The 9,664-nt window shown below is 41.8% G+C and overlaps 1 protein-coding gene across 1 annotated transcript in view; it reads left to right on the forward strand.

Annotated features, from left to right (window-relative positions):
* LOC124598566 (Down syndrome cell adhesion molecule-like protein Dscam2) overlaps positions 1–9,463 on the forward strand; it is a 366,134-nt gene extending 356,671 nt beyond the window's left edge. Inside the window, exons 34-35 of the mRNA XM_047136009.1 lie at positions 151–291; positions 8,991–9,463. The gene's annotated coding sequence lies outside the window, so the exon portion shown is untranslated. The remainder of the gene's footprint in view (positions 1–150; positions 292–8,990) is intronic.
* The last annotated feature ends 201 nt before the right edge of the window (positions 9,464–9,664 follow it).

Consider the following 9,664-nt stretch of genomic DNA (forward strand, 5'->3'; position numbering starts at 1 on the left):
TGTATGATATCTGTACAATGTTTGGCTCCTGTACAATAAATAACTGAAAGTGTACCCGGACTTTACACACTCCCTGTATATTCTAATAGCTAATACTGAGCTATTACAGTACTAGTAATTACAAATACAACGAAGCTCCTTTTTTTTCAGCTCGGAAACAAGCTCCGCTGAAGGTGATGCCAGTTTCTCCAGTTATCATCTCCAGCCACCTTCTGGATTCTCAGACAGTCGAGAACTAAGTGAAGCTGAATGTGACCATGACACCATCCAATTTAACAAGTTAATCAGTAGGTATGTAAACGGAACATGACATTAAGATACTGCCGTACCAATCCAGGTGTGCACTCGAGACAAAGAGACTGTGTGTACTCGTAGTAGTGGACACAGGGCCTGTATTCCAAATGATAGCGTTGCAAATTTGCGTCCGACAGTGCAGATTTAGGTAAATTCCCGGATGGTTTCTTTGAAAGGAAATGGCTGATTTTCTTCCCCACTCTCCCACAATCTGTTGGTCTATTCCATCTTTAACGATCTCAACGTCGACGAGAAGGTAAAACCTAATATTATATTCATAACTGTAACGTTTGGATTGCGTGGAAATGTTGGAACACGTGTGGCAATACTGTCCCTACGACTTCTCTTAGAAGCTAGATTAAGGAAAGGCAAACCTACGTTTCTAGCATTTGTAGACTTGGAGAAAGCTTTTGACAACGTTGACTGGAATACTCTCTTTCAAATTCTAAAGGTGGCAGGGGTAAAATACAGGGAACGAAAGGCTATTTACAATTTGTACAGAAACCAGATGGCAGTCATAAGAGTCGAGGGGCATGAAAGGGAAGCAATAGTTGGGAAGGGAGTGAGACAGGGTTGTAGCCTCTCCCTGATGTTATTATATTGAGTAAGCAGTAAAGGAAACAAAAGAAAAATACGGAGTAGGTATTAAAATCCATGGAGAAGAAATAAAAACTTTGAGGTTCATGATCACATTGTAATTCTGTCAGAGACAGCAAAGGACTTGGAAGAGCAGTTGAACGGAATGGACAGTGCCCTGATAAGAGGATGTAAGATTAACATCAACAAAAGCAAAACGAGGATAATGGACTGTAGTCGAATTAAGTCGGGTGATGCTGAGGGAATTAGATTAGGAAATGAGACACTTAAAGTAGTAACGGAGTTTTGCTATTTGGGGAGCAAAATAGCTGACGATGGTCGAAGTAGAGAGGATATAAAATGTAGACTGGCAATGGCAAGGAAAGCGTTTCTGAAGAAGAAACGTTTGTTAACATCGAGTATAGATTTAAGTGTCAGGAAGTCGTTTCTGAAAGTATTTGTATGGAGTGTAGCCATGTATGGAAGTGAAACATGGACGATAAATAGTTTGCACAAGAAGTGAATAGAAGTTTTCGAAATGTGGTGCTACAGAAGAATGGTGAAGATTGGATGGGTAGATCACATACCTAATGAGGAGGTATTAAATAGAATTGGGGAGAAGAGGAGTTTATGGCACAACTTCACAAGAAGAAGGGACCGGTTGGTAGGACATGTTCTGAGGCATCGAGGGATCACAAATTTAGCATTGGCGGGCAGCGTGAAGGTTAAAAATCGTAGAGGGAGACCAAGAGATGAATACACTAAGCAGATTCAGAACGATGTAGGTTGTAGTAAGTACTGGGAGATGAAGAAGCTTGCACTTGTAACCTCCCCCTCACTTACCGACCTTAATGACAGTGAAAAATTAAACCGCGTGTACCTAATGGAAATTTGGGAAAAGCAATCGTCACCGAAGTTAATCTGTCGGTAAAGAGGAAAAATGCAAATGAAACTGGTGGAAATTAATTTTGAAAAGGGGTAAAGTTAATAAAGAAAGTAAATGTGCGGCTGTTACGTTAACAATTAACTAGTGGTAATTAGATATTTGAGATATGGGGAAAATTACGGTCGCCAGTCCTATGGACAATTACTATAGTAACTGAAAAGGAAAGGTTATTGCACATATAATTAGCACTAGAGGCGTGGCAACTGAAGGTTGACACGTGTAGTGTGAAAACTGAAAGTTTGTCAGAAGTAATAAATTTCGGTACACTCTGACTTAATTGAAAGTTAATTAAATTGACTTAAATTGAAAGTTAATTTAGTGACTGAAATTAATAGTGAGCTTTGTTTCTGAAGCACTACGAAATTCAATAAAGTAAGGTTAGCCTTGGGCTACCTCAACAATCACTTCAAAAGCTACTTGAATCTACGCAATTTAGAAATAAGAGATTTAACTTTGAACTTGAATTTAATGATTCTGAACAATTAACAATAGTAAAATTTAGTACGTACCAAGCTGAGCTGTAATCACAGGTCAGCTAAAATATGGTAACAGAACTCGCACTCTTAATTTGTGCTTGTGTAATCTAAATAGTGTAGCCAGCTATGAATACGTTAACTGAACTTTGAAATTAAAGCAGTGAAATCGAATGATATTACTTTAATGCTGGCGTTTGAATTTCGACGACACTCGGGTTCATTTCGGAAAAGGAAGGGACCCTGCTTGGTAATGCAATTGGGACAATGAGCAACAAATGTTCATGCTAAGTTGCTGTAATTATAGTTACGAAAATGGAACAGTTTGAAAAGCTGAGGTCTGCCATACAGTTATAAATCTTTACGTGCTTCCAGTCTTCCTTGTTGGTTGATTGAAGGTTTGAAGCCGTCGATCGAGGAGGTGGCGACAGTCACTCATTGTCGGCCGTCGCTGTTACAGAAGCTGGATGTTGGCGCGCCTTCTTCTCGACACGGTCACCGGGCGAAACGGGCTCTTGATGTGCGCCAGCTAATGCTTCCCGTCCGCGACACCGTGTCAGAAACTATCATAGCAATTCGAGCGCAATTACATGCTGCCAAACCCGAAAGCGCGGCAACTCGCGGGAGCGTCACTCAACACACCTGCTCCACTGCACTACTCCAGCCAGACTCCCCTCTGCCCGCGCTCCACGCGACGGAGTTAACACTACCAAAGATCGTAAATACTTTGGTTCTCCACACGACCTATGGATGTATTCGTTCGATAGCATAGTTTTCCCTAGGCCAGACCCAGCGTATAAATACAAATAATATTCACCAAACCAATTATACATCGACATAAATGCATATATATACAAATAGTAAAACAATTACGATATACAAAGACACAGAAATGCTACATCTTCAGGTAACAAAATAAGGAAAAAAATTTGCAGTGCAGTAGATGAAAATAGGAGGATATGCATTTCCGGCGTTACACACTGAATAGAGTAGCATGTAGAGCTGCATCAAGCCAGTCTCAGGACTGAAGACCACAACAACATCAACTGTAATGTACACTGATGAGCCGAAACATTATGACCATCTGCTTAAAAGCGTGTTGGACCATCTCTGGAACCCGGCTAAGCAGTGATTCTGCGTGCTTGTATGTGACAAGTACTTGATAGGTTTCCAAATATTTGTGGCACCAGGTGCCTACGCACAGGTCCCGCACTTCCCGTATTTTACGGCACGTTCGTTTTCAGGCTCTGAGCTGGCGCCCGATAGACTCACAGTTGAGTTTCATCGGACTCAGATAAGCCGAATATGGTGGCCAAGTCATCAATGTGAGTTCACAATCACACTCCTCAAACCATTGCAGCACAGTTCTGGCCTCCCAATAAGGACAGTTGTCCTGCTGCATGATGCCACCGCTGTTGGGGAAGACGTCAAGCATAAAGGCTCACAAGTGGTGTCTTCCATTACTACCGCAGATCCCATGGGAGCCCAAGTGAATCTCCCCCATAACATAACACTGCTCCCACCTGCCTGCGTCCGTGGAGCGCTGGAAGTTTCGAGTAGCCGTTCGGGACACGACCATCAACCTTATTTAAGAATGAACGGGATTCATCCGACCAGGCGACACAATTCCATTGATCCGCGGTCCAATCTCGATGATTCCGTGCCCACTGTAATCATAACTGACGTTGTTGTTGGATCAACATGAGAACCCTTTGGGGTCCTCTGCTGCAGAACACCAGCTTCGACACCGTGCGCTGGACGGCGTGCTCCAAAAACAATTGAGCCTGCGCCAGCACTATCATGAGGTCTGCCACAGAACGACGCTTATCTTGCTAAAGTGCAGGCAAGCTCCCGATCCCTATGTTCTGTGATGAGGAATGGACACCAAACTTATTGTCGCCTACTAGTAGTTCCAGCATTCTTCAACCACTTTCCACACAGCACAGTTGCACGCGAGCAGCTTCGCCGTTTTCGAGACTCTCGCTCCCAGGCACTGGGGCACAACAATATGGCTTTTGTCAAAGTCGTTTAAGGGGAGTAGGACGTCAAGCGGGCCGACTTGGAGCAGGAGAGACACCACAGGACATTTTAATTCCCACTGTCTATACTTTTACAAACAAATTCATACAACTTTCTCAGCATGACCAGGAAGGAATCAGGATTAATCTGCCAGGAAGTTTCATATCAGCGCACACTCCGCTGCAGAGTGAAAATCTCATTCTGGAAACATCCCCCAGGCTGTGGCTAAGCCATGTCTCCACAGTATCCTTTCTTTCAGGAGTGCTAGTTCTGCAAGGTTCGCAGACGAGCTTCTGTAAAGTTTGGAAAGTAGGAGACGAGATACTGGCAGAAGTAAAGCTGTGAGTACCGGGTGTGAGTCGTGCTTCGGTAGCTCAGATGGTAGAGCACTTGCCCGCGAAAGGCAAGGGTTCCCGAGTTCGAGTCTCGGTCGGGCATACAGTTTTAATCTGCCAGGAAGTTTCATATCAGCGCACACTCCGCTGCAGAGTGAAAATCTCATTCTGGAATCAGGATTCACTCTCACAGCAGTGGAAGTTCGAAAGCATAACAAACCAAATATTTTTTACATGTGAAATTTTATCATTTTTCCACTTACTATTGACTGCATTTGTCGCTATGGGTACACTTCTCTTCATAAGTAAGAGAAATTCTTCCATGAATTTTGCACAGCATACAAACCACACTTACAGATGTATGAAACTCTACAATTTATTTAATTTATGAAAAAATGAATGAGATGTTACATGTAAACTTCATGTTTAGAAAAAACTCAAATTTTATGCTTAAATATCTCAGTGTTTACCACAGTTTTTAAATAAATTTGGAAAATTCTAGAGTTTCATGCACCTGTAAGTAAGGTTCGCATGCTGTGCCAAATTCATCGAAGAATCTCTCTGACTGATGAAGAGAGGTGTTCGTATAGCAACAAATGCAAAGTAAAAAAAATGATAAAATTTCACATGTAAAAAATTTTTATTTTGTTTTGTTTTTGAACTTCCTCTGCTACGAGTGTGAATCCTGAATCCTTCTTGGTCATGCTCACAAAGTTTCATGAATATATTTGTAAAAGTATAGACAGCGGAAATTAAAATGTCCTGTGGTACCTCTCCCGCTCCAAGTCGGCCCGTTTCATACCCTACCCCCCTTAAGCAACGGGATTCCGCATTTACACCAAATATCGTCGCAAGAATGATTCCCTATTCGTCTCTGCTCCGCTCATATACTTCTCTTACCACGTCACGTGCGTGACCTCAACGGCACCAGGTAGCATACAACCTCCCGGTGGACAGTGGTCATAATGTTTTGGCAGTGTATGTGTATGTGTACGTGTATGTGTGTGTGCGTCTATATGAAACTGAACAAAACCAATTTCATTATGCTATAAGCGTTTTCCCTTTATTTTTAGAAAACATCAGCAGTGATCTGAAATATATACGAATTTACACTGCTGGCCATTAAAATTGCTACACTACGAAGATGACGTGCTACAGAGGCAAAATTTAAGCGACAGGAAGAAGATGCTGTGATATGCAAATGATTAGCTTTTCAGAGCATTCACACAAGGTGGGCGCCGGTGGCGATACCTACAACGTGCTGACATGAGGAAAGTTTCCAACCGATTTCTCATACAGAAACAGCAGTTGATCGGCGATGCCTGGTGAAACGTTGTTGTGATGCTTCGTGTAAGGAGGAGAAATACGTACCATCACGTTTCCGACTTTCATAAAGGTCGGATTGTAGCCTATCGCGATTGAAGTTTATCGTATCGCGACATTGCTGCTCGCGTTGTTCGAGATCCAATGATCCATGACAGAATATGGAATCGGTGGGTTCAGGAGGGTAATACGGAACGCCGTGCTGGATCCCAATGGCCTCGTAACGCTAGCAGTCGAGATGGCAGGCATCTTATCCGCATGGCTGTAACGGATCGTGCAGCCACGTCTCGATCCCTGAGTCAACAGATGGAGACGTTTGCAAGACAACAACCATCTGCACGAACAGTTCGACAAGGTTTGCAGGAGCATGGACTATCAGCTCGGAGACCGTGGCTGTGGTTACCCTTGACGCTGCATCACAGACAGGAGCGCCTGCGATGGTGTACTCAACGACGAACCTGGGTGCACGAATGGCAAAACGTCATTTTTTCGGATGAATCAAGGTTCTGTTTACACCATCATGATAGTCGCATTCGTGTTTGGCGACATCGCAGTGAACGCACATTGGAAGCGTGTATTCGTCATCGCCATACTGGCGTATCACCGGGCGTGATTGTATGGGGTGCCATTGGTTACACGTCCCGGTCACCTCTTGTTCGCATTGACGACACTCTGAACAGTGGACGTTACATTTCAGATGTGTTACAACCCGTAGCTCTACCCTTCATTCGACCCCTGAGAAACCCTACATTTCAGCAGGATAATGTACGACCGCACGTTGGAGGTCCTGTACGGACCTTTCTGGATACAGAAAATGTTCGACTGCTGCCCTGGCCAGCACATTCTCCAGATATCTCACCAACTGAAAACGTCTGGTCAATGGTGGCCGAGCAACTGGCTCGTCACAAGACGCCAGTCACTACTCCTGATGAACTGTGGTATCGTATTAAAGCTGCATGGGCAGCTGTACCTGTACACGCCATCCAAGTTCTGTTTGCATCAATGCCCAGGCGTATCAAGGCCGTTATTACGGCCAGAGGTGGTTGTTCTGGGTACTGATTTCTCAGGATCTATGCACCCAAATTGCGTGAAAATGTAATCACATGTCAGTTCTAGTATAATATATTTGTCCAATCAATACCCGTTTATCGTCTGAATTTCTTATTGGTGTAGCAATTTTAATGGCCAGTAGTGTATGTGTATAGCTTTTGCGTTACGTACTACACTGTACTTTCAGATTAGTAATAGCTTTGCATCTTTCTGACTTTTTATAACGTAACAGTGATCTAAATATGTACCTACAAGATATTTAGATGCTACTTTGTATGTGTACTTACTTTACAAAGCCATTTTTTTCCAACAACATCTGTTGAAATTTAACTTGGATTATCTACAGCCACATACGCATTATGCAAAATACTGTGGAGCGCACGGTAGAAGGAGCTAACCATCTAGCCGTGCATTAAGGCTTCTTCCCGTTCTATTCACGTATGGGTCTGGGGAAGAATTATTGCGGAAATGCTCCTGCAAGTCCCCTTAGGTTTTCTTCGCTTTCCAGTTGCTTGTGCAGCGTGGAAAAAATGAATGACAAAAATTCCTTTGTGTACCCTTTAAATAGACTAATGTTGTCTTCTCGATCCCTACGGGTGCTAGACATAAGGAGCTGTAGTATTTCCTAGATACCTCACTTAATACTCGTTCTTGAAACTTTGTAAGTAATGCTTCGTGAAATAAATGACTTCGATCTTCAAGCGTCTGCTATTTCAGAGTCTTCAACATTTCAGTGACGCTCTTGCATGAGTGAAACAAACCTGTCACTATCCGTGCTGCTCTTCTTTCTATATATTCAGTGTCCCTTAATTAGTTTGTCTTATTTGCTATTGGTCCCACACACATGAACAATGCTCTAAGATGCGACTCACAAGTGTTTTATAACCAGGTTCCTTTGTAGAGTGACTCTTCCTGTTGTCCAACCAACGAAGTGAGGTGTGGCACAATCGAGCCTATATGATCAGTCCATTTCATATCGCCACATATTGTCACATTCGGAGATTTGCATGAGTTGTCTGATTTCACCTGGACTCACTGATATTGCAGGCATAGGAGGGTTGTGAAGAGGACGTTTTTCTTTCCTGTTCGTTTAAATCAAGTTGACAATTTTTGGATCATTTTGAAATCTTATCAAGATTTGGTTAAGTATTAACGCAGCTTTTCTCAGGTAGTATTTCGTTATAAATAACTGTATCATCCGTGAAAAATCCTTAGTTCAGTATTAATATTGTCTACCAGATCATTAGTGTAGAACGTGGACAGCAAGGGTCTAAATACACTGCCCCATTGGCTTGATCCGTGACATTCAGGATGTCACGTAATAAAATCGCGAGTTGGATTTTCCCATTACTGATGTTTTTGGAGGCCTTACTGCTTGGCGTTGACGAGGTTACATCCAAAAATAAATACCTGAATCGCCAAGTGTTTTGATCGCTTCGTAGTTCATCAGGTACTTTGGCGAAGAAGAAGTGCGTCTTTTTAATCTGTGGTGACCCTTGAAAGAGACACTTCCATTGCTTAAGATAAAAATCATCCATTTCATCTGAGGGAAAGTTGAATTGTTACTCCATATTTCGTTTCCAAATTGGGGCTTGAATCTTTGCTAATTTCTATTGCCTCGTCTTGTGTTCTTGGGAAGGGATACCATCAAACACTGCAGTGGATGTCACTTAGAAATCTACAGGGGTGATAAAAAAAAGCACTTCCTGCTAAAAAATAAATAGAATGTTTCAGTGTATTTCTTTAAACACACATATTTCTTTCACATCGCTTTTGTTTCGTTATCTCCAACTTCACCTGTTTTGAGACCATGTGTTTCTTTAAACACAAATATTTCTTCAACACAGCTTATGTTTCTTTAGTCTAACTTTAACTATTTTGCGTCTGTTGCTCTGGCAGCTGATAGTTTTAAGACAGTCACTACATTACTATTGTTAACAGTTCAGAATAATCGGATCTTTCTCTTTATTTCAGGTTTCGTCAACAAAAACTGGAAGAAAGAAGACAATATACAATTCATGTATGACTTTACTAACTGTTTGGTGACACATGCAGATGGCGTCGTGTGGATACAGCGCAATTTCATCAAGACACACTTTTCTTTCCGTGTGTGCTCTTCTTTGTGACTGTGTTTGACATTTATTCTTGATTATAATGTGAAAAGATTGGTAGCTCACAAGATTTTCGCCCACTATCAAAGACGTTTCAGAACTATGTGGACACGTTTCTTATTGCTTAAACATATTCCAGGAAATTTATGAATACATTTTTATTGTTCAAACTTTTGAACTGTTTTCTGTGTAAAGTGTTTGAATTTTAGAGCGGAGTTAAAAACTCTTATATACTATTTCCGTATCCAAATGCGCTAGCCACGTTATTTTTGATACAATACTGTAAAACAATTTACGTGCAAGGACAGTAACGACGGATTCTAAAATTATTAGGTGTCAGTTTGATCAACCATTACGTACCTACAACAAGACTGACCAAATGTACAGAAAAAAGGAATTGTTATGTGTTCAGTGTCGTGGAAATTTTAATAAACAAATTACTTTAATAACGCATAAGTGTAATCAATCCACTAAAATATGATTCTTTTCGTTGTTTTCCTTCCACCTGTTGTCTAGTTAAGGGATAAATTAGATAAG

The sequence above is a fragment of the Schistocerca americana genome, chromosome 1 (genome assembly GCF_021461395.2).
Source record: "Schistocerca americana isolate TAMUIC-IGC-003095 chromosome 1, iqSchAmer2.1, whole genome shotgun sequence".
Taxonomy (NCBI): Eukaryota; Metazoa; Arthropoda; class Insecta; order Orthoptera; family Acrididae; genus Schistocerca; species Schistocerca americana.